The 25,054-nt window shown below is 39.2% G+C and overlaps 1 protein-coding gene and 1 long non-coding RNA gene across 2 annotated transcripts in view; both read right to left on the reverse strand.

The window, feature by feature from the left end:
• The window catches only part of LOC142874245 (uncharacterized), a 680,900-nt gene that overhangs the window by 524,894 nt on the left and 130,952 nt on the right, over nt 1–25,054 (reverse strand). The gene's annotated exons all lie outside the window — the stretch shown is intronic.
• Nucleotides 13,763–25,054, reverse strand: part of LOC105855695 (uncharacterized) — a 94,294-nt gene continuing 83,002 nt past the window's right edge. The window contains exon 3 of the long non-coding RNA XR_012922196.1: nt 13,763–13,924. This is a non-coding gene — a long non-coding RNA (uncharacterized LOC105855695). The remainder of the gene's footprint in view (nt 13,925–25,054) is intronic.

Here is a 25,054-nt window from a genome sequence, read left to right on the forward strand (position 1 = left end):
GGCTTACCAAACCCAGCTCCGCCCAGAACAAGAGCTGTTAACAGGACACAAAACCAACAGTATAGCCTGTTCCTCCATGCAAACGCCACCTACTGACAGGGACGGCATCTTGCACAGCCTTTCCATGGCACCCACTGACTCAATATACAGGGAGTGGTCCAATTTCACCCACAGACACCACCTAACGCCTTAGAAACTAAACAAGGTGTGTGAATACCCAAACAATAACTTAACGAAAGAAACAACAACTGATCGACATGGGAAAAAATCAGCGAAAGAACTCAGGAAATATAAAGAACCAAACGGAAAACACACCCCCAAAGAGGAGCACCAGCCCCCTAGAAACGGACACCAACCAAAATCAGGCAACCAATATGACAGAAGAGGAATTTCGTATGTGGAACATAAGAACACTCACCCAGCTGCAACAACAACTCAATAACCAACACAAAGAAACCACAAAAAGTCTCCAGGATATGGGAAAAGAAATAGACACAATGAAGAAAAGTGTAACCAAACTCCTGGAAATGAAGAATCAATTCAAGGAACTACAAAATACAGTGGAAAGTCTCAAGAACAGGGTAGATCAAACAGAAGAAAGAATCTCAGAGCTTGAAGATAACACCCTCCAATTAAATAAATCAGTCACAGAAATAGAGCAGAGAAAAAAGAGAAAAGAGCAAAGCCTACAAGAGCTGTGGGATTATGTGAAGAAACCTAATGTGAGGGTCATAGGGTTACAAGAAGGGGAAGAAGACAACACTCAAGGGTTGGACAAGCTGTTTGAAGATATAATAGAGGAAAATTTCCCAGGCCTTGCTCAAAATCTTGATATACAAGTTCAAGAAGCTCAGAGGACCCCTGGGAGATTCAACGCAAACAGGAAGACGTCACGACATGCAATCATCAGACTGACCAAAGTATCAACTAAAGAGGCCCTTCTAAGAGCTGTAAGACAAAAGAAGCAAGTAACATACAAGGGAAAGCCAATATGAATAACGTCAGACTTTTCTAATGAGACTTTACAAGCAAGGAGAGACTGGGGCCCCATTCTCACTCTTTTGAAACAAAACAATGCCCAGCCTAGAATATTATTCCCTGCAAAACTAAGCTTCATATATGAAGGAGAAATAAAAACATTCTCAGACAAGCAAAGGCTCAGAGAATTCACCAAGACAAGGCCAGCCCTACAAGGCCAGCCCTATTTAAAACAGCGTTACGCACGGAACATCATAATAATAACCCACGAATATAAAAACAACCAAAACCCAAAGATATTAAAGGCCAGATATTACAATGGCTCAAGACAGAAATCATAGCAACAACATCCAACCCAACAGAATGCTCAGTAATCTACCTTACCTATCAGTTCTCTCAATAAATGTGAATGGCTTAAACTCTCCACTCAAGAGACATAGGCTGGCTGAATGGATAAGAAAATACAGGCCAAGTATATGCTGTCTTCAGGAAACACATCTAACCTGTAAGGATGCATATAGACTAAAAATAAAAGGGTGGAGATCAATATTCCAAGCAAATAGAAGCCAAAAGAAGGCTGGTGTGGCAGTTCTAATTTCAGACGATTTAATTTTTAAACCAACAAAAGTAGTGAAAGACAAAGAGGGTCATTATATAATAGTGAAGGGCACAGTCCAACAAGAAGAGATAACAATTTTAAATATATATGCACCCAACTTAGGTGCACCCAGATTCATAAAGCAAACCTTACTGGAGCTAAGCAAATGGATTAATAGCAACTCCATAATCGCCGGAGATTTCAACACCCCACTGACGGCACGAGACAGATCCTCCAAACAGAAAATTAATAAAGAAATAATGGACTTAAACAAAACTCTAGAACAATTGGGTCTGACAGACATCTACAGAACATTCTACCCAAAATCCACTGAATATACGTTCTTCTCATCAGCTCACGGGACATTCTCTAAGATTGACCATATCCTAGAACACAAAGAAAATCTCAAGAAATTTAAAAAAATAGAAATCATACCATGTACCTTTTTAGATCACAGTGGAATAAAACTAGAAATCAACCCTAACAGAAACTCATGTTTCTACACAAAAACATGGAAATTAAACAATCTCCTACTAAATGATTACTTCATAAATGAAGAAATCAAGACGGAAATAAAAAAATTCTATGAAGAAAACGACAATGGAGAGACAAGTTATCAACTCCTCTGGGACACAGCTAAAGCAGTTCTGAGAGGAAAGTTTATCTCCATAAATGCCTATAACCAAAAGACAAGAAGATCACAAATAGACAATCTAATGAAACGACTCAAAGAGCTGGAAAAAGAAGAACAGACCAACCCCAAACCCAGCAGAAGAAGTGAAATCAACAAGATCAAATCAGAACTAAATGAAATTGAAAACAGGGAAGCTATTCAGGAGATTAATAAAACAAAAAGTTGGTTCTTTGAAAAAATAAACAAAATTGACACACCATTGGCTAAGCTAACGAAAAGCAGAAAAATCTCTAATAAGCTCCATCAGGAATAAAAAAGGAGATATCACAACTGATCCCAAAGAGATACAAGATACAATTTATGAATACTACAAAAATCTTTATGCACACAAACTAGAAAATGTGGAGGAAATGGACAAATTTCTAGAAACACACAGTCTCCCTAGGCTCAACCAGGAAGAAATAGATTCCCTGAACAGACCAATCTCAACAGCTGAAATAGAAACAGCAATTAAAACTCTCCCTAAAAAGAAAAGTCCCGGTCCAGATGGCTTCACACCTGAATTTTACCATACTTACAAAGAAGAACTAGTACCTATCTTGCAGAAACTATTCCACAACATCGAGAAGAACGGAAACCTCTCCGACACCTTTTATGAAGCGAATATTACTCTGATACCAAAACCAGGAAAGTATGCAACAAAAAAAGAAAACTACAGACCAATATCCCTAATGAATATAGATGCAAAAATTTTCAACAAAATCTTAGCTAACCGAATCCAGACACTTATCAAAAAAATAATCCACCACGACCAAGAGGGCTTCATCCCAGGGATGCAGGGATGGTTCAACATATGTAAATCTATAAATGCAATTCACCACATAAACAGAAGCAAAAACAAAGACCACATGATTCTTTCAATAGATGCAGAAGAAGCTTTTGACAAAATTCAACACCCTTTCATGATACGAACACTTAAGAAAATAGGCATAGAAGGGACATACCTAAAAATGATACAAGCCATATATGACAGACCCATAGCCAACATCATACTGAATGGGGAAAGATTGAAATCATTCCCACTTAGAACTGGAACCAGACAAGGCTGCCCACTATCTCCACTTCTGTTCAACATAGTGCTGGAAGTCTTGGCTACGGCAATCAGACAGGAAAATGGAATCAAAGGTATCCAAATAGGGGCAGAAGAGATCAAACTTTCACTGTTTGCTGATGATATGATATTGTATCTAGAAAACCCCAAGGATTCAACCAAGAAACTCCTGGAACTGATCAATGAATTTAGTAAAGTCTCAGGATACAAAATCAATACACAGAAATCAGAGGCATTCATATACGCCAACAACAATCTAATTGAGAACCAAATCAAAGACTCAATTCCCTTCACAATAGCAACAAAGAAATTAAAGTACCTAGGAATATACTTAACCAAGGACGTAAAAGACCTCTACAGGGAGAACTATGAAACACTGAGGAAGGAAATAGCAGAGGATGTAAACAGATGCAAATCCATACCATGCTTGTGGATCGGCAGACTCAACATCATTAAAATGCCTATACTACCCAAACTGATCTACAGATTCAGTGCAATACCCATTAAAATCCCATCAGCATTCTTCATAGATATAGAAAAAATAATTTTACGCTTCGTATGGAACCAAAGAAGACCCCGAATATCAAGAGCAATTCTAGGCAACAAAAACAAAATGGGAGGCATTAATATGCCAGATATCAAACTATACTACAAAGCTGTAGTAATTAAAACAATATGGTATTGGCACAAAAATAGGAATATTGACCAGTGGAACAGATGTGAGAATCCTGATATAAAACCATCCTCACATAGCCATATAATCTTTGAAAAAGCAGACAAAAACATATGCTGGGGAAAAGAATCCCTCTTCAATAAATGGTGCTGGGAAAACTGGATAGCCACCTGTAGAAGGCTAAAACAGGACCCACACCTTTCACTTCTCACAAAAACCAACTCACGCTGGATAACAGACTTAAACCTAAGGTATGAAACTATAAGAACTCTAGAGGAAAAAGTTGGAAACACTCTCCTAGACATTGGCCTGGGAAAAGAGTTTATGAAGAAGTCCCCAAAGGCAATCACAGCAGCAACAAAAATAAATAAATGGGACATGATCAAACTACAAAGCTTCTGCACAGCCAAAGAAATAGTCATGAAAGTAAACAGACAACCTACAGAATGGGAGAAAATTTTTGCATCCTATGCATCCTATAAGGGACTGATAACTAGAATATACTTAGAACTCACGAAAATTAGGAAGAAAAAATCAAATAACCCTATTAAAAAGTGGGCAAAGGACTTGAACAGAAACTTTTCTAAAGAAGACAGAAGAATGGCCAACAAACATATGAAGAAATGCTCAACATCTCTAATCATCAGGGAAATGCAAATCAAAACCACAATGAGATATCACTTAACCCCAGTGAGAATGGCCTTTATCAAAAAATCTCCAAACAATAAATGCTGGCGTGGTTGCGGAGAGAGAGGAACACTCCTACACTGCTGGTGGGACTGCAAACTAGTTCAACCTCTGTGGAAAGCAATATGGAGATGCCTTAAAGCGATACAAGTGAATCTACCATTTGATCCAGCAATCCCATTGCTGGGCATCTACCCAAAAGGTCCAATGATACTCTACAAAAAAGACACCTGCACTCGAATGTTTATAGCAGCACAATTCATAATTGCAAGGCTGTGGAAACAGCTCAAGTGCCCATCAATCCAAGAATGGATTAATAAAATGTGGTATATGTATACCATGGAGTACTATTCAGCTCTAAGAAACAATGGTGATATAGCACATCTTATATTTTCCTGGTTAGAGCTGGAACCCATACTACTAAGTGAAGTATCCCAAGAATGGAAAAACAAGCACCAGATATATTCTCCAGCAAACTGGTATTAACTGAGTAGCACCTAAGTGGACACATAGGTACTACAGTAACAGGGTATTGGGCAGGTGGGAGGGGGGAGGGGGGCGGGTATATACATACATAATGAGTGAGATGTGCACCATCTGGGGGATGGTCATGATGGAGACTCAGACTTTTGGGGGGGAGGGGGGAAATGGGCATTTATTCAAACCTTAAAATCTGTACCCCCATAATATGCCAAAATAAAAAAAATAAATAAATAAAAAAATCAGAACCAAAATAAATCATTAATTCTGACAAAAAAAATATATAAAACTATTCCATAGATCTTCATATCCATGTGTAACTAAAGACTACTTACTGGTTACCTACTGAGCTATGAAAGATTACTAAAATTGGGTATCAATATATTAAAATCAGTTAATTAATAAATTAAATAACAAAAAATAATAAATTAAAATCAATTTACTAATAGAATAAATTAACATATTAATATGTTAAAATGTACTAAATTATTTAATTCAGTAGTTTCCAAAAAAATCTGGCTGTTTCTACAAGACCCAAAGCACTTACTATGTGTATATCATCTCAAGTGGTTGGACTTCTAGCAATTTTCAGGAAAAAAAAAAAAATGCATTGCTCCTAGAGCTTCATCATTCAGGTCATTGGTCAACTATGGCTTTAGTTGCCTCTGCTCTTTTTTTTAATTAATAGAACTATCGTTAGGTTTTATTTCTGCTGACTGTTTGGTTCTTCAGAAACCAATTGCATTGTTACCATTGTGACCATTATGGTGAAGTTTTTACTGTTGGTATGCAAAGTTTTTGAGAGCCATTGCTCTGCGTGTTAATGTCCTACCAAATATTCAAAGCTAACCTGCAGGCTACCTCCAATAAGAAACTTTCCCAAGTTACTCTAAGCCTGAAGTGGCCTGTCCCTCCCAGAATCCCAATAATCCCCTGGATTACTTCCTTAAACACTGCACTTTCAGACTTGCATCTTCATTGACTGCATCTGCCCTTTGGACTATAAGCTTCTTGATGGCAGGGTTTGTGTGGTTTTCTTCTTCCTATCCTCCCACTCTCATATCCATCACTGGGCCTTGCAGTAGTAAGTGGTTGGTAAATGAATGAATATGTGAATGAATAAATGAATAAATCTGACATCACATATCAAATGGTTCTCTCCTCCTATAGCTTTGTTTATGGGCCTCTATTCCTATATGAACTGGCCCTGCTAGGAGTATCCCAGGCAGGGCTTAGCAAATTAGGAGGGAGTCTCTTGCTTGCTACTGAGGCAGAAAGGTGTAGCCTTGTTGCAAGGCAGAACTAGAGCACCAAAAATAAATAAATAAAAATAAAACAAGCACCTTGCAGAGGGTGATCATATAATTTGTATTCCAAACTTTCCAGAGTAAAAGGTGGGTTTGCCAATGATTACTCTGGGACAATAGGTGTGACACCTAGGAGTCTCCCAAGTAAAAAGGGATGCCATATTCTCTGAAAAGAGCTATACTTGGTTACTCTATGAGGGGACAAGTCAAGCCCTTAGATATGTTTTACCACCTCTAAAATGGGGATGATATTACTAATCTCAGACGTTTTCCATAAAGATGAAACATGACCAGGAAACTGAAGCACCCAGTGCAATATCTTGCATACAAATGGTAGTCAGTAAATGACACCTCCCTCCCCCTTCTTAATAAAAGCACCCCTTATCTTATATGTCACCTCTTATATTAATTGGACTAGGTAATTCTCTCAATGAACCTCTGAAGTAACCAGGGGAGAAACTGTCATCTGTTACTGAGAAGCACACTGATACTCAGAGAGGTGCAATGAAGCTTCATTAGAGTCTAGATCACATGTGATGGGGCCAGGACTTAAACACAGACACATTTGCTTCCAAACTGAAATACTTTCTAATGCAACACCCAGGCTTTGTGAGCTTCCACAGAGAGGACTTTAACTCAGACCAAACATCTTGTAACATGTGGCTGAAATTATGGGACAGCAGAGCAGAGGGCTATATAAGGGTAACTGAAGGTCCATACTCTTCTCAGTCCCAGAAGAGACAGAGACTCTAGCCTGGACATACCAGCTTCATCGGCTTCATTCTTCCCAGGAAGACAGAGTTTCCTGGCTCCATCATAATCAGTTTCACACTCCACCTCTGAGACGGGTACATTTCAGCAGAGGATGGGAAGAAACCTTGAATGCACCATAGTGGTCTAGACCAATTAGGATCCCAAGATTGATCAGAGAATGATAATGATCTGGCAGGAGGCAGTTTTCTGGTAGGCTTAATAAGCATATACACACATCAGTTATGTGCACATCCATAAGCATCATGGCTAAAGATCAACTGCTCGCTGCTGTTACCAAATGAGACAAAACAATTAGAAAAGCCAGGCATTATCCCTTCTGTTCATGTTTCAGTTCCAAAACACAATGGTAATTTGTGTAATTCATACATTATTTCTTTACCTCTATGTTCTCACATGAAACTGTCAACTGATCTTGACTCCCCTGTGAGCAATGTAAAACTTATTGAAGTCCAACCCAAGTTATCAATGAACATTTCCTACTTCATGGAGAATATAAAAGGCTTTCCACACTAGTCCCCCTCCTCTAAACTTAAATATAACCGCACCTTTTTATCTACTCCCTCACATGTCCTTCCTCACTTGCAGAGCTTGTCACCCTGTGGACAAGATACCTTCCCATGCATCTTCTTCCAGGACTGTGCTCCATCAGCTATGCCCTCGTATCCCTGTCATCAACTCCTTCTACTCTGGGTTCTTCTCAGCCTGCAAATAAGCTCAGGTCTTGGACATACTTTTAAAAAAAAAAAACACAAAAAAAGACTCTTACTTTCCCCTTCCAATTCCCACCTTACCTCTTGGTTTTCCCTTCACCAAACATATTGAAAGTCTATACCAGTGGTCTATACCAGTGGTCTCTGCTACTTCAATTCCCCCAGCCCTCAGCACATTACAATACAACTACCCTAAAAATTCCATTTAAACATCACCATTGGGATCACCAGCAGCTCACAATAGAAATCAATACCTTACTAGTGGCCATAACTAAACGTGTCAAACACCACACTGGCTTACTTTCTTCTCTCTTTCCCCCAGGAGCAAGCCTAGAATGCGGAAGTCATCCTCAGTGCTTTCTTCTCCTCACTCCCCCACTGTCAATCAGTCACTAAATCTTGCATTAAAAAGAGCCCTAGTAGAGAATGAAGAGCCCAGGTCCCAGGCTCAGCCTTGGTATCACCTTGCTTTAGGACTTTAGATTAGCCATGGCACATCTCAGCAACCTCACCTGCACAACTGAGGATTAACCTAAGAGTGACCAAGCTAGACCTTCCCTTTGGGCACAGTCCGCTTAAGTCACTTGCCTTCCAGGCCCCATTTGTCTATCAAGTAGCCAAGGGACGTTTAAAGTTTGGTCTCATTCTCCTCCAGATGTTGTCTTCCCAGCTCTCCCTACAATTCTTTTTCATCATTCATTGAAGCACTGCTGAATCCATCTGTCATGCTCTCCACACCCCTGCTTCTGAATATTCCCAACTTGCAAAGGATGGAGGTTTCCATTTCAGCAAGACCTGTTTTCATTAACAATTTAATTATCATTGCATTACTGAGCCTTTGTTCTGCTATGGATGAACGAAATCATAACATTGAGTGGTTTTCCAAAGAAGAGACCCAAAAATGCAAAGGAAGTAAGATATGATGACATCCAGTGATGAAGAAAGCAAATAACTTTAGAAACTATATTCAGAGAACTGGCACCAAGTTGCAGCTGATCCAAGGTCAAGGCTCTAACCACTCACCTCCTTACCTAACTAGAAGGAGGAGAAATGGCCAAAAAGGGAGCAGTTCCACTGAAATCAGCTTGCATCCATTATGCCAGACCATGCTTGGTGCCAGGCTGTGTGACCCAGGGAATATAAAGATGAAAAGACACAATCCTTGTTATCAAAGCCCTTGTAGCCAAGAAGCTGGCAATCCATCTTTTCTTCTGAAAGATAACAAGAATGAGTATGTTGGAGTAAAAACGACAAGGGTTTTGGTCTTGAGCAAACTTGGTTTTGAATTATGATAACTCCAATCATTAGTTATGGGACCTGAGACAAGTTATTTAACCCCTCTGAATCTCACTTTTGCAACCTGTAAAATTGGGATAATACCTTAAAGGATTGCTTAGAGGGTTAAGTTAACATTAAAAAAATAATAAAATAAACCTAGAATCTAGCACACTGCTTGGCACACAGTAAGTGGTATAAAAATGATAACAATTATACTAGTGGGGAAGTGCATTAGGTTCCATCACATGCTAGATGAGATTAAACAAACCACTTTCTTCTCTGACCCTCAGCATATTTATCTTAAAAAGGAGCTAAAAAGATCCAGCTCCCAAAATTCCATACAGGTCAAATTATATAATGCTCATAAAATTATTCAATAAGCTATAAAATACTCAGGCCCTACAAAATGTGTATTAGTGACAAAAAAAAGACGTAGAAAATGGGAATTCCAATCTCACAGACCAACAGGTCATTTTCTCTTCTAATAAAAGATTTATTTTAATTTTTAAACAACAATTTATATGCAACTTAATATAACATAATGTGTGCCAGCCACCAGCCTAAGTGCTGCATAATGGTAATCCCTCTCGTCTTAACAACTCTTTAAGGTTATTATTATCCCTATTTTAAGATGGGGAAACAGAGGCTTAAAGAAACTAAATCACTAACCCAAGATTGCACCCATGGTGGGCATCTTACACACTATGCTTCACTGACCACAGAATTGTTGCCAAAACCTAAATTGCACCTACAGCGATGTGTTTAAATTTGAGGATCTTCAAACTTCTCCTAAAAGGCCAGCTAGCTATTATATATGACCCTGCTCTGGGCCTCGGTTTCCTTCCCTATAAAATTAGGGAGAAATACTGGATGATTCTGTCACTGGGATGAAATTATACAAACCAACAAGATTTTCATCAGAGCTTCATTATTTTAATGAAGCAGTTTGTTATACGTTTCCCTATTATTGCTGTTAATTCTTACAAACTATTTGGTGAGGACAGAGAGCGCTTTGACAAGAGCAATGACGACTGACAGAAAAATACCACAGACACAGACAGGAGGCATAAGTTCCTTTAATGCAGATGAAGAGCACAACAATTTAGCATTATGAAGGCAGTGGGGTAACGCAGGAGGCACGGCCTCATCATCCCCATGGGACAGAAGAGCTTCTCCAGCCATTAAGTCCCCTTAAAGCCACCTGCTGTTGACAACATTACTTAACTGAGACACCCTTCAAGAAGTCAACACTATTCCTGTATTGAGGCTGAGACCCACTTTGGCTCCCTCTAGACTGTTCTGAGGACTCTGGTTCCATGTCTACCTACCTACCATGTGTAGGGAATTGGCACAACCAGCCCACATTCTCTACGCTTTCCCCAAGCCTGGAGGAGAGAAGGGTCCATTTCCAGGTGCATCATTCTTTCCTGAGGCAAGTGGGGAATGGGTCCTATTTTGCAGCTAAGGAAATTGAACATCTTCAAAATGGAGTAACCAGGAAGACAGTTCAGTCAGGTATGGTTGGAAAGTATAGTCCAGGTCCCCCAACAGGTCAGGACCAAATCCTGCCTGCACAATGGCTAAGTGTGAGAACTTACAAAGGTAACTGGTGATGGTTACTTCCATAAACCTGGGTTCTTACTTGCAAAATGTGAAGAATATTGCCTCCCCTCCCAGGGCTGCTGTGAAGGCTGAGATAGTGCCTAGCACATAGTAAGCCCCCGGAGAAATATTTCCCTCCTCATTCCTTTCCCCAAATCATGTTATTTGGAGAACAGTTGAAAGAGTATTATGATTTTTCTTTTGGAAAAATGAAGCCTGAGAGAAGAGCAGAAAGATGGTGAGCAGAAGAGAGCAGAGACTTAAGAATTGTCTTTTGGTGGTTCTCAAAGACAAAATTAAAATTGGATAGACAGAAGTTTGGAGGTAGGGGATGAGAAGAAGGATGGGGGTGGTATAAAAGTTTGGTTCATCATAGCAGAGAACTTTCTATTATTTGGCTGCTCTGAAAGTTTTCTGAGGAAACTATTTTTCATCTACAAGTTATAACCTTATGAATAATTCTGTTCAATGAGACTGACAATCTATTTCCCAAATCCCGCACAAAAGATCATGCTAATTAAAGGGCATGGTTTTACTTTTCAAGACTAAGATTCTCAGGAGTCAGTCTGGAGTCACCTTTTTATCCCCCAGACTAGCACATCATTTGGTGCTTATTAAATGATGAATGAATGAATGAAGCAAATGACTAAATGAATGGTAACTAGTTTCTATCACTTGTGATACATGTTCCATCCATGCTGTTTCTGTCTATTTTCATCTTTCAACTACTGGCTTCCTTGGTAAAGATGCCAGTCACCTCCCAAAATCTGTTGTCCTTCCCCTCTTTAGTGACAAACCTCCAAATTCCTGAATTTATATGGAGTAAGCACATGACTAGTTAAAGGACTATGTTTCCCAGCCTCCCTTAAAGGGGTGTGATCTTGTGACTAAAGCTGACCAATGAGATTTAAGTACTATGTGGCCCTCCAGAAGTTTCCTTAAAAGCTAGTCCTTTTGTCTTCCCTACCTGTCTGGAATGTAACAGGTGGAGCTGCAGACATCATCCTGGACTGTGAAGGAAAGGGCCAGGCCCTAGGGATGGGAATGCTACAAAATGGAAGGAGTCCAAGTCCCTGCTGACCAGCACTAAACAACCTACTCCCAGACTCAAGTTTATGTGAGAAAATAACCCTTTGGATGTTTACACTATTTTAGTAGGGACTCTGCTAATCCTAAGGGATTCTGCTCCTAAAACCTATTTTATTTTTCTCTGATTGTAACAACTAAATCTCCAGTGACTCACAGTGCTGCCCCTAACATGTAAGTCTGGACACACAGACAACCTCCCCTGACTAATTAGTAGCTGGATACATTAATCACAAAGTCAATGCTTTTTGCAAGGCTGCCTTTTGACTTTTATGGCTTTGTAAAATATTTTTTCTCTAACAAATCCTACCCATTAACCCTCCTCTGACCCCTGTTCAAGGGCTGCTGTGTACTTGCAGGACACAGCTTGGTGTTGTGTCTGCCATTCTACTTGGTGCTGCCTCTCGCTGCTCTATTTGCCCACTTCTTCTAGTTGGAAAATCTCACAAATACCAATTCACACTTGCTTCTGATTCTAGAGCCCAAAAATGCCACAGTTCTTGGATAGAGAGTCATCATGACAGTGACTCAACCCAAACTCGAAAGTGAACTTCCACTGCCACAGGACCAAACTTGATGGGAATTTGGGGTGTTGGCCTGACATACCAACCCCAGGAACGTGACTTTTTACTCAAGCCTAGTCACTCACTCATATCACATATAAGACATCAAAATAATTTTGTTATGTTCCCAGCTACTTATGGTGAGGCATAACAGTGACATTTCAGAAAATGCCTGTCCCGCATATTGGTGCTTACTTTTGTTTTTAAATTGAAGTGGCAGAAGACAATTCACCTGCAATGCATCTCACGTGCCACCTGATTTTTCAGTATGATTTTTTGCTTTGAGTAGAAATCCATACAAGGTGTCCTTTGCTTCCTAAAATCAGAAAACTATGTCTCACTCAGGAAACCTCTGAAAAGCAATTCTGGCTCCAGTTCCCACATTCCATCTGGTACTTGTGGCCTGTCTGGAAGCCTCTCTCAACTCTGTCCCCACCCCATATTCAGCACCTCCAACGCCTCACACCCAACCTGTAAGAGCCCTGAGAGGCGGAACACACCTTTTTCCATCTCTATGATGAATGTGTAGTAGGAGTTCAGCTCACCTTAATTAATCTATTTGAGTAATTCACGCTCTTTACTTTAAAGAAAGTACTATAATTAGGTTAATACTAGCAAGAGATACTAACCCAATATAAGATATAGATTATCACATGTATATAAATATAAAATTAATCAGGAAAATTTACTAAGAAAAATTACTAGGAAAATTTACTAGGCAATCTCTGATATAAAAGCTTCCAGAAAAATCTCACCTCATTTTAAGAAAGAATAATACACATGTATACACTCACTGTCTCACATATAAACACACACAAGAAAATGCATCCATAGATTTCATTTAGTCTTTTTAAATTTTCCCTTTCATCTCACTTGTGCTTCCTTAATTCTTATCACTAGCCCTGTCAGGGGTGTCCATAAACTATAGTCAGATTAAGAATGAGCCCTCTCTAGCCCGCTCTTTTGGGGAGGGCAGCATACTCTTAGGGCACCAGGATAAGGGACTACACATGCTGGTTGGGTCACTCTCAGTTCAGGCTCCCTCCTTACAAGTTGATGAAGGAGGCTTTTATTCCTGAAGGACTTTTAAAAACAAAAGGGGAACTCAAGAGAAAGGAACCCCATCCTATAAAATGAATTGTGTACAGTTTATTATGTCCTGAAGCATAAATACTACAAAACAAGCTGCAAATAATTTACCAGCCAAGCCACACTGTGGCTCTAGTATGAACTACCCATCCCTCGTTACCAGACAATTTAGGAAGCCCTTAGAAAGCCTTGGTTTTAATCCTCCACTGCTATTGAGTTTGGCTTCTCATCTGCTGACCTTCCTCATCACCCCATGCTGGTATGCTTCCAGAGTTTGAATCCTTACAGGAGTGCTGACCGAAGTCTCACAGAAAAGTCTCCATCTCCTGTCTGCATTTGTTTGTGGTTAAGACTCTTTAAAAAAAAAAAAAAAAAAAAAAAAAAAACTCAGTTATTCAGCCATGGCATTTTCTGGGCTCTTCTATATTATCCCCTCCCTGTACCACAGTCTGGAAATTTCTCCAGGCAGTAAACTGGGGACATTCATAGGGCTCACCTCATTTGTTTCCTATCTCATAGGGTCTAAGATACTTGATTGCCTGATTCCCAGTATCAGAAAATCACTCTTTCATATATTTTGTCTCATTTGGGGGGTTATTTTAGGCAGCAGGATAAATCCAATCCCTTTAGTCCATGTTGTAATAAAGCAAAAGGCCTGTGTTCACTTTTAAAACCAAATCCCAAGTAAGATAAAACAAAATAAAACAAACTATACATTAGATAGCTAGATCTGAAAAAAACTTGCCAAGATATCTGTAGAACATATTTTGGTATTAATCTGGGGATATAATTACTAGGTTACTTTTTTGCTTGACATCAACTTCCTCTTTAAATACAAGAAAGCATCAATTGTTCAACAAAGTAAATCATCCTTAAGTCTATTCTCTTTTCATTGAAGGTCAATACCCAACCATTTTCCCAACTTAAGAATGCCACGCATATCCTCATCATGTCCAAATGTAGCAGCATCCACTGTGAGTGATCGTCTAGCCTATTCTTCATCATCCTCCTCATTCTTCCAGTTGTTTTTCATGCTTCTCACGGATGTTCTGCTTACTTGGCAGAGAATAACCACCTCTAAAACTATTCGTAAAAGTGAGTTTTGTGCTTCTTGGTTTTTGTTTTGTTTTTCTTTTCAGTTTTTGCTTGGCTGAAATTTTTTATTGTCCTCCTTTTGCTTATATTCTGGCTCTTTTAGAGCCATGTGATGTGTTCTTAATCATATTAATATGACATCTTTAATTTATACCATCAAATGGAGACATCTTTCATTCTATGGATCTTTCCTTTTCCTATCTCTCATTTCCTTAGGTGGTCTTATATTGTTTTCCTCTCCAGCAAATAGTCCTCATGCACATATGGTTAATATCTGAGCTCCCGGGAGCACAGGGTGGCTCAAGAAATCTCCAAATCCCCAAGTGGTTAGTTGGGCTCAAAGGGAGTAGAGAAAGGCACATAGGGCAGTATGGCTAGACCAAAAGGCAGGTAGGGAGTGCTGGCTGGGCCTTTGCTACTCTACTTTGTGTCACCAAAGTTCACCACATAAATTAATAGTCCTAATTATTTCTTTTCTTGTTTACTGCTAAACTGACCCTTGCAAATCCAAGAGACACAACAAATATGTTTCATTCCAGCTGCCTCCTAGACCCACAGACAGCTCTTCAAAATGCCTTCATTCTTTCAGATAAGAGGTATTACACATTACTCCCCAGCTTTTGGAGGAAAGAGATTTTACAGGGTGACTAATTGTCCTGGTTTGCCTGCGACTGAAGGGGTTCCCAGGACTCAGGATTTTTAGCTTTAAAACAAGGCAGTCCCATGCAAACTAGCATAAGTTGATCATCCTAGAGCTTCCTGGTTGAATGCCATGTCACTTCTGATTCACCTGAACAATTATCCCCAGTTATAGAAGAAAGATGATCAATGCAAAAATTAATCACAATTACATTCAAAAGTAAATATTCCCAATCACTGATTTCTATAAGTATTGATAATTTGAATGCATAGTAAGGCAGTTTGGCAGGTCTCTAAACTTTTTAGAGACCTTTAAACATTTTTACCTGTTTCTCAAATTATTTCACAGTTTTAAAAATATTTTCCTGCTTCATTTATTACTATTTTATTTTCAACCATTACTCCTTTTCTTTCATGATTTTAAGAGAGAAATTTTGGAGCTACTTTATTGGCCAATGTGATAAAACACTTAAAAAATTATTGTCTGAGTTATAAACATTTTGTTTTATGCCAAAAATGTCATAAATCTGTTTCATAGAAAAATACCAACATGTACATATATACTAGCTACAAGAATACTAACATATAAACATATGTATCATATCCAGGTATAGACACATTAATGATCATTTCTACCTTCACAAACTATAAGAAAATAAATCAAATGTCAGCAGTGTTTATTTCTGAGCAACCAGGATATGAGATTGTTTAGTTATTTGTATTTCTAATCTTTCTATAATAAGTATGAATAAAGACAAAGCGATAAAAAAAGAAAAAAAGATCTGGAATTTAAAATTTTGTGAATTTGAAATTCACTTTCCCTCTTAAAATTTTTATAATTCTTTCTCATTCATTCAATTATGCTTGCCCTTTTACTTGGCTATAATTTTATTCTTGTGGACAATGTAAAGGATATTTAACTTATTTCAACCAATCCCCTATTCTTGCCACTTATGTTCTTCCAACTAATCCTCTATTACTGGTTACTTAATTTTTCTAATGAATCACCTATTACCTGACATACAGCTATTTCAGCCTTTCCCTATCACAAATAAGGAAGCACAGGAAGTGCAAAATCACCCTCAGAGTGTACCAATATTAGACTTATTTGAAAAAATGGTGATGGTAAAATTTTCCTTTTTTACCAAATCATCATTCCAGCCAATCACTATGCTGGCCCACTGTCCCTTACCACATTGCTTTGGCCAAAACGTTTCCAACCATATCACATGGAATCCTGACATATGAGTTTCACATTCATTTTGGTTGGGGAGGAACATGAAGACAAGGATAAAAGAGTTAGAACAGGGAAAGGAAGAAGAAACATGTTGAGACTATTGTCACTCTAAAGCTGTCTTAATTTCCTGAGAGCATTCTTGAGGATGCTGTCACAGGGATGTCTCCACAACTTAATTCTCCTCCTCTCCCTCCCCTTCACTCCCCCTTTCCAGAAAACATCCCAGAATAAATGACCACCATTATATCCCCCAAAACCCTCCAAACTTAGAACATTTACTTCTTATTTTTATGTTAAAGTTCATATATTCCAAACATTTTCCTTCATATTATAGTGCCTGTTCTATCAGTTACAATGTTTTTAGCTGCCTGTTACCCTGACTCAAACTGGCTCAAGGAATATGGAAATTGGTTATTTCATTTAAGAAAATCTGAAGGTCAAGCAGGGTTCTCTGAGTTCCTTGATTCCAGGAAATGACAAAGTGATCCCTTCCTTCCGACTTCCCACTCTGCAGCCTCAGTGCATCAGCTTTGTGTTCAGACTGCTGTTTGCACAGTTGGAAAATGGTTCCAACAGCAGTCAGGGAAACACACTTCCTTGTTCCCACCCAAGCAGACAGAAGGAAGTTGCTCTCCCAACTTTCTCTCTGAAAATGGAATATGAGTCTTCCATTTAGTCTGATTTGACCAATTTAAGATACATATTCTACCCAGAACCAAAAACAGTTGTCCAGAAAATGCCATGTGCTGATGGGCTTAGAGTCAGAGTACTGGGAAGGTGGTATCTGAATAAAATCAGGTTCTCTTAGGAACGAGCAGAAGGGAAGGTCTGCTAGTAGAGAACCACCAGGTCCAATATACCCATGCTGCAGTTTCCTCATATGATACCTTCATTCCATGTTGATTAAATTACCCAGCTACCTGCTCCCTGTTCACCTCTCTGGGTTTTGTAGTTGAATTATAGTGTGACAGTGAACAGTTCTAGAGTCCCAAGGCCATGGCTCACCCCCAATTCTGCCACTTTATTCCTTTGTGAAGAAGCTTTATAAGCTTCAGTACATTATTTAATCTTTCCATGCTTATCTCCACAACTGTAAAATGGAGTGGCTGTAATACCTACTTCATGGGGCTGTTACAGTGATTCTATAAGACAGTCTATTAAGTACCTGACATATAGCTAAGGCCGAGTAAATGTTAGTTTTTCTTATTAATATTATTAAGTTAATTAACATAAAAAGTGATTGATTTTTCCAGTGATTCTGAGAGCATGGTGTCCCCAACTAGTGAGCATCAGCATCAGCTGGGAACTTACTAGAAATACAAATGTTCAGGCCCTGCAGCCGATCAACTGAATCTCAAACTCTAGGTGTGGATCCCAGCAATCTGGATTTTAACGAGCCTTCCCAGTGATCCTGAAGCACACTCGGGTTTGAGAACCAAGGCTCTTTACCAACTCTGCCTCTATCCAAACCGCACCGGCCACCATTCCAAGAAAATGCTTCACAATCATTAGTCAAGACACCTTCGCTCTAGTTCAGGGGTCCTCAAACTTTTTAAACAGGGGGCCAGTTCACTGTCCCTTAGACCACTGTAGAGTCCACACTGTGGGCCCAGAATGAGTCGGCTGCTAAGCAGGACAGGCAGTGGCAGCAAAAACACCCAGAGGGATGGATAAATGTGCTAGGTGGCCCATATGTGGCCTGTGGGCCGTAGTTTGAGGATGCCTGCTCTAGTTATTTCCTCTGCTTGGGGTGCTTCCTACACTATATTCCTATTTTCAAGGTTCAACCAACTCAAATGCCACTTTACATCACTGTCCCTTCTACCTGAGATGCTCTTCCCCTAATTTTCTTTGCAGGGTTGGGTCCTTCTGATTTCCAAGGTCTCAGATCAAATGGCACCCCTTCACAGACACTTTCCCAGGCTACCGAGTCTAAAATAGCCTGAGTTTTTCTTTGTCATATTGTGCTGATTTATTCTATCTTGCCACAGCACTTATCACTATCTACACATTTATTATTTTGTTTATTCATTGGTTGCCACTAAAATATCAGAGCCACAAATTCAAGGACCTGGTCTATTCACCACTATATAAATTCTTAGCACCTAGAATAGTGCCTGGAAAATAGTAGGCGCTCAATAAATATTTGTTGCATGAATGAATAGATGGGAGCACAGTAAGCTTTTTGTAATGTCAACATAAAGGTTGACTGATCTATAACATGCTTCTCACATGATACAAGTCACCACATTAGAAACCTAACAGGGAGACTCAGAAGTCTTTATTCTGATGTCATAAGCAGATAGGAAACCAGCCAGACTGTTGTGTTCACTCTTATTTGTAAGGTATTCAAGCCTTTTCCCATGGTTTTGGTGATTTGTTTATTGCTCTGAGTTCTTCTGCCTCCACGTTAAGTCCTATATCCTGACATACTGATGTTTCTGGAGATGGAGAGCAATTTGTCAATTTCTGCTTCATAATAATTCCTTATGGATGTAAAGTGAATAATGAAGTCAATCCTTAGCTTTCTCTTTTCAAGGTGAGTGACCCTAACTCCCTTCAATGCTCTTCCTAGGACACATTTTAAAACGTCTGCTGCTTTTTTGTGGAGCCCCACCAGATTTTTCCCATCACTTATAAAATGAGGATATTCAAACTGGAAGCAATGATAAGAAAGATTCAGAACATTTCTTTCTCATTAAATTAGAGGTGCTTGTAAACTCTCTGCTGCAGTGACAAGAGCTGGAAATATTCCCACATAGGTGCAACTCCCCATATAGCCACTGATGAGCCATGTGCTTTAAATAAGCTGTTTAACTTTTCTCATCCTCACTTTGATCCCTATAAAATGGGAGTTCTTAGTCTTAAAGATTTTTGTGACAAACGCATGAGAAAACATATATGAAAGTATGTAAAATGTAAAGTGCTTTGAAAGTATAAGTAAATCTTTAAAAAGAGAGTGCTTTTCATTTCTCTTTAAAAGCCAATGGATGCAAAGGTCACTATTAATTGGTTCTATCTTCTACAAAGAAAGAAAAGGTACCAGGTTTAAGAGAGAACACTAACCCATCCCCATTAGCTCTTTCAAGGTTCCCCTTATGATAAAAGCAATGCTCATGCTCATGGTTTCTTTCAGATCACTGTCAGGACACTGCATGCTAATTATTGACCTTTATGGGAACATGGCCACATCTGATTTCCTGGGAAGATTTCTCTGGCATATCAAGGGGAATCAGAATAAATAGTTTTATTTGTAAACCGTATACTCTCCTGTTAAGAAAAGAGGCTTTCCTTCATGGTAAATTTGGTAGCCATGAGAATGCACTAACCACAGGGAACAGAACTGACCCAGGGTCCCAGGCCCAAGGGCTGTAGCTCCAAAACCCATCACTTCTTGGTGCTTAGGCTATGCTTCCATGGGCTCCTCTCAGCTATGACCAAGCTGGGCAGGGACCCCTTGGCTACCCACTCCTGAAAGATGTGGAATGCTGGACTCCACTATTGGTTGTCATTGGTCCAAAGTTATGTCCCCTTGTCAAACCTTCCTTAGATTGCACCACTATCTGAGAATCTTCCACCCAACTTTCCTACCTGTCTCCACTCAGGTTATCCCTCCCATGCTGTCTGATAGCTCTAGCCTTCTCCAGCCCCAACCCCATCTTCTCTCTCAACTATTTCACCTAATAAAATCCTTGGCATCTCTTTCTTGGAGGACCTAGATTAACATTATAAATAAAGCAAAGAAGAAAATACCTACTTTTCAAAGAATTTTTGTATCTACAGTCACATTATGAATATATAATAAATTATACAAAAGGGAAATTATAGTCCCAACTGTTTGGATGAGGAAATAGGATGAGTGACTTGGCCAAGATCTATTATCTCATTATTTTAATAACTTCTGCATTTTCTAGTCTTCCCTGCTCAGTATTTGGGGGAAAAAAACCTTTGAATTTACTTTCACTTTTTATTATATTTTTATTATGAAAAACAATAATGACATCTACAATTCATTAAGCAGGCACTGTGTAAGGGCTTTGCATATATTCAATTTTTCATTTAATCTTCAGAACAACTCAGGAAGGTATGTACTACCACTTTTTTGCCTGTGAGGAAACAGCTTCAAGAAGTTAAATGACATGCCCAAGGTCACTCACCTGTTAGTAATGGAGCCAGGACCAGCACTCTGACTCCTAATTTAGTACAAATGACACTAATAATAACTCCGATTTGTGGACCATTTTCCTAAGCATTTCCACATCCATTAGGAAAGGGTATGGGTGTGCTCTAGTGACTGCCCCTGCAGGAGTTTGCAGAGACCAGAACCGGGGAAAGGATCAGGACTGACAGGAGCTAACAAGATACAGGCAAGAATGAGGATGAATCATGATCTTCCAACTGCTTTATCTCAAATTACAGAAGAGTCACTTGTACTCCAAGGCCTCCGTATCAAAGAAAGCATGGGAGAAAAAGTAAGTTTTATTTAAGAGATTGCCAACAAATACTTTCCCAAATAATACTCCTAAAATTATTATGAGACAAAACCCAGCTCCCTACCACCTAGCCGCCATGGAAATGAGGAAGAAAGCATTTAGCACTTAAAATACTCCCTGATCTAATTCTTAGCCACCTCCCCAGCTTCATGTCCCCTGACACTCTTTCACCCGCTGCTTCAACACTACAGCACCCATACCATGCTGCCGTACTTGGATCATGCAGTTCATTGTCTAGTTCACCCTCCTCCATTCCTCTGGCTAACTCCTTCCCCAACAACTCAGCTGAGCCCCCATATATTTCAGGAAATTTCACTTAACACCCAGACTGAGAACAACCAGAGAACACATCTCTGGGCCCCACTAATCCCAGTGTTTAGCTCCCATTATTGTGTTGAGAGGCACAGACAGAATAATCTCCTTAAAACATCAGCCATATCACACCACTATGCCCCACAGGATGCTTGAATAGGCACCTTATAGCAGGTAAGAGATCCGGGCTCTGGGTTCTGGCCTTCAAGGCCCTAAATTACCTAGCCCCTGACCCTCTCTCCAAACGCCCCCTTTTACCCTTGCTGACTATCCTGTCTATTCCTGTTCAGATTCATTTGCATGCCAAACCCTTTCACTTCAACTTATTTATTTCCTCAGCTCTTAGGAGAGTTGTTCCTTTTAAATCTCTAGTCTTTGCTTGAATGTTGCTTTCTTAGAGATGCCTTCTAATACCATCGCTAGAACTCTCATTATTCTCTCTCACTATTTCCTAGTCCTTTTCTTTTTAAAAAATTTTTAAAACATTTTATTATTTATTTTATTTTATTTATAATAATAATAATAATAATAAAACATAGAGAGACAGCATCTCTCTATGTTTCTCAGGCTGGGCTCAAATTCTTGGGCTCAGTGGATCTCACCTCAGTCTCCCAAGTAGCTGGGATGACAGGTATATACCATCACACCCAGCTCCTAGTCCTTTTCTTCATTGCAGTCTCAGAATTTTATAATTAACATATTTATTTGTTTGTTATTTAAATCTTTAATCTGGTAGGAAATCTTTAATCTGGTAGGAAATACATCCTCAACTCCTCATGCTATTTGAGAGCAAGGATCCAGTATTATTCAATTGAATCCCTCCAGGATGACTGGTGCACCAGTGTGTCCTCAAATTTGTTGAATAAATAAATGAACAAGTGAAGTTCAGGAAGGATACTCAAAGAGAGGGAGTAACAGAATAGCACAGATTTGTAGAAATTAAATATTACTGTTAGTTTCCATAATGACTTGTGCTGAGGGAACTCTAAGTGTGTTATAAATATTAGTTTGAGCTCTATTCACAGGAAGAACTAATTATCTCTAACTTACAAGCAAAGAAAGTTAAGCCAAGTGAAGTGACTTTCCAAAAGCAAGATAATGAGTTAAATAAGGAGCTTGGTCTTGACACTGAAGAGCTTTATTTTATACCCTATCCTCTTCCTAAAGGATTTGAGGTGGCTTTGAAAGACATAGACAGTTACACAATTTAGAGTGTCCACAAAAACAAAACAACCCAGTTGCTCAGGAGAGGCACCACTATTCCTGGTACAAGGTCTGAAAGAAACTTCTCCCTTGGGTCCTCACAAAGGGTAGCAAACCACATCCTCAGCCATATCCTCCAGGACGTGCAACAGTGGGGCTCACAGGGTTGTTTGCTAGCATTCCACAGCGTGGGCTGATGGCACATGGCCAAGGCTTAGATCCATGGAGCAATTCTCCAAGGAGCCAAGTCAAGACAGCCCAGGTGTGCTGTTCTCTGATGGTCTGTCTTAATCCAAAAGGAACATCTGGAGATTCTGGAGGAAGCATTTAACAGTACACCCTTCATGCTGGGCTCTGTGAAGTTTATTTCTCACACTAAAATTTCTAATAAATATTAAGTAATAGTGAATTGAAAGGGACAAGCATCCAGAATGCAACCTCTCAGGAAAGTGCCATATGATTTATCAGTGAGATGATGGGGGAAATGATATATTAGCTAATGTGTAGGTTCGACTGCTATAACAAAGAGGCCCCAAACTACAGTAGATTGGATAAAACTAAAATTTATTTCTCTCTCACATAACAGGCCAAGTGTAGGAGGATTGTCAAAGGCAGGTGGATAGCTCAACTCTACAAGGTCATCTAGAGACCCACTCTTGTAGTATGCCTCTGCAATCCTCAACATGCAGCTTCCTCTGAGTCAGAGGCAATTTCTCAGGTTGTCACCATTTTAAGGTCAATAGAAAGAAATAGAGTGAAAGGCAAACAACTTCCTTATAAAAATGTGATCTAAAGTTGCAGGTGTCAATTCTGTTTGCATCTCATTGACCAAAATTTAGGGATATGGCCAGACCTAGCTTTGAGGAAGACTGGGAAATGGAATCTCTATCTGGGCAGCCTCATATCCACCATCTATATGACTCAAAGATGTTATGTTACTGCCAGGAAGAATAGGAGATCCTTCTGGATCTGGATAAGGCAGACCATAAGGATCTAACACTGAGAATTGACATCTGCTTAAACAGAATTATCCCTGGAGCAAAAGCCAACCCACTGCTAGCCAGAGGGAAGTAAAGGCAAATGCCTTTACAGGCTCAAGTTTTCTACATTCATGTGTTCTGTCCAGTGCACAGACAAGAAGGATCAAGATCCCAAAGTTCTATACCACATGTATGCCTATACTCATTTTAAGTTGTTGTTTTCAAATGTCAATGATGACTATGAAACAATCAACAGAGCCTGTGTATAATACCAAATATTAAGAAGCATCAGTTCTCTGTGAACCCTCCAGATAAACTAATTGTAAAATAAAGATATGAAAGTAAATGAGTAAGGTCACAGGTATATAGGATTCTTAACTCTAAGCTAGGTCAACATTGGAAGGGCCTTTACCAAACTTTAAGAAACTCATTTTGGAACAGTTGATCTTAGGCTCTTCTTTCTGGCTGCCATTAGATGATAGCATTGGTTTATCTGTTGAGGCACTTTTAGTTTGAAACAAAAATCATGAGGGTGGCACATTGTTTACTCTCTCTGTCTAGTGGGGTAGAAAGCATACACCCATCTTATCTGAATAGGATGTCACATTATTACCATACACATTTATACAAATGGGGCACCAGGCTACAACACTTATGCCACTGGAAATCATCTCCTCCCTCAAGAGACTGCTCCTGTTTCTGCTCACTTCCATGGTAGTATTAAGGTTTCAATTCTTTATGAACATTAGTCTATATGGGATATAGATTTTCTCCACTAAGCAATTTCTGTCCATGGTGTCAAAGTTTAAGAAAAAGTCAGTAAAAGCTACAACTCTTGGTTTGCTCTTTTTAATTTTCTCTACAAGGTAGTAAAGAATACAACAATGGCCAACAATATTTAAGGCTGGTCTACTCCTCATTTAAGAGATTTGGTCTAAGAAATTCACATGTGTTCTTTGTCAGAAGCATATAGAAACTTAGCTGAGTCTTTGTGTACTAATCACCAACTGTGTAACTTGGAGTTCTCTGAATTAAGCTCCATGTAGGTTACTTATTAAAGGATAAGATATAAAAATGATGTGTTAACATGAAGCTTATATATTATTAAAAGTTATTCTAGTAATTGTTTAAAACTTAAAGCAACAAAACATTTTCTCAAGGATCATTTTATCACTAATATGTTGAGAATCAGCAGTGCATGGGAATAACAGAAAGCAGACTGATTTTTAGTCAGTTTGATTATTGTTTGTAAATCCTCTACAGACCACACACCCCCATCCTCACTAGCACCTGAGGACTCACCCCACCAGCATCACCTCCCACCCTTGGTAAATCACTGCTAAAGGCTACTTTCCATCTTCCTGTCCTGTTAGATCACTATCTATTACTCCAGCTCTTTCCTACTCCTTCTCAAACAGGTACAAATCTCCAAATAATAAGGAAACCAGTTCTTCTCCAACATAGAGACCTAGAAAGACCTCTCTGTCTTAGAATAAAAGAATAATCCCCAGCCTCAGCCTTCTTG

The sequence above is a fragment of the Microcebus murinus genome, chromosome 12 (genome assembly GCF_040939455.1).
Source record: "Microcebus murinus isolate Inina chromosome 12, M.murinus_Inina_mat1.0, whole genome shotgun sequence".
NCBI classification, from domain to species: domain Eukaryota; kingdom Metazoa; phylum Chordata; class Mammalia; order Primates; family Cheirogaleidae; genus Microcebus; species Microcebus murinus.